A 1,510-nucleotide genomic window follows, 5' to 3' on the forward strand; every position below is an offset into this window, starting at 1 on the left:
GGCTTGACTATTATTGGTATATATAAATGCTATTGATTTGTAGGTATTGATTTTGTATCCTGAGACAGTATTGTATTCCTTGATAACTTCTAAGGGTTTTCCAGGTATAAAATCATATCATCTGTGAAAAGTGAAAGTTTGATCTCCTCTGTTCCTATTTGTATACCCTTGATTGCCTTCTCTTGCCTGATTGTGATGGCTAAGACTTCCATTACAATGTTAAAAAGGAGTGGAGACAATGGGTAACCTTGCCTGGTTCCTGATCTGAGTGGAAATGTTTTTAATTTTACTCCAATATGATATTGGCTATGGGTTGGCTGTAGATGGCCTCTATTAGTTTAAGAAATATCCCTTCTATACCTATTTTCTTGAGTGTTCTGATTATGAAAGGATGTTGGATATTGTCAAAAGCTTTTTCTGCATCTATTGAGAGAATCATATGGTCTTTGTTTTTTAGTTTGTTTATGTGATGTATTATATTTATAGATTTACATATATTGAACCAACCTTGAGACCCTGGGAGAAAACCCACTTGGTCATGATATATAATTCATTTGATATGTTGCTGGATTCGGTTTGCTAGGAACTTATTAAATATTTTTGCATCTATGTTCATTAAAGATATTGGTCTATAATTTTATTTTCTTGTTGGGTCTTTTTTGGGGATTAGGGTGATATTTCCTTCATAGAATGTGTTTGGAAGTATTCCTTCTTTTTCTGTGTTTTGGAAAAGGTTAAGTAATATAGGTAGTAATTCCTCCTTAAATGTTTCATAAATTCTGATGTGAAGTCGAAGTATTTGGTCTATCTCCTTCAGATTTTCATACTTCTGAGAGTAGAGTTTTGTAATATTCATTAAGGATTGTTTGAATTCTAAGGAGTCTGTTGTTATTTGGCCTTTATCATTTCTGACGGATGAAATTAGGGATTTTACTCTTTTATTTCTTTTAGGTCAGCCAGAGGTTTATCTAGTTTATTATCTTTTCAAAAAAACAACTTTTTGATTGATTGCTCTGTTATATAATTCTTTTGTTTTCAATTTTATTTAATTCTGCTTTAGTTATTTCTTTTCTTCTGCTGGGTTTGGGGTTGGAATGTTCTTCCTTTTCTAGTTGCTTGAGATGTCCCATTAAGTCATTGACTTCCTCTTTTTCTGTTCTCTTGAGGAAGGCTTGCAGTGCTATAAATTTCCCTTTTAGCACTGCCTTTGGAATATCCCACAAGTTCTGGTAATTTGTGTCTTCATTATCATTTTTTCCAAACATTTGGTAATTTCCTTCTTAATCTCATCTATGACCCAGCTATCATTCAACACGAGGTTATTTAGTTTCCATGTTTTTGTATGCATATGCCAATTCCTGTTGTTAGTGAGTTCAAGTTTTATTCCATGATGGTCTGAGAAAATAGAAGGGATGATTTCTATTCTTTTAAATTTGCTGAGGTTAGATGTGTGACCTAAGATGTGATCAATTTTGGAGGATGTTCCATGGGCTGATGAGAAGAATGTGTA

Source organism: Otolemur garnettii, unplaced genomic scaffold, assembly GCF_000181295.1.
Source record: "Otolemur garnettii isolate 467f Iridium unplaced genomic scaffold, OtoGar3 scaffold00168, whole genome shotgun sequence".
Classification (NCBI taxonomy): Eukaryota; Metazoa; Chordata; class Mammalia; order Primates; family Galagidae; genus Otolemur; species Otolemur garnettii.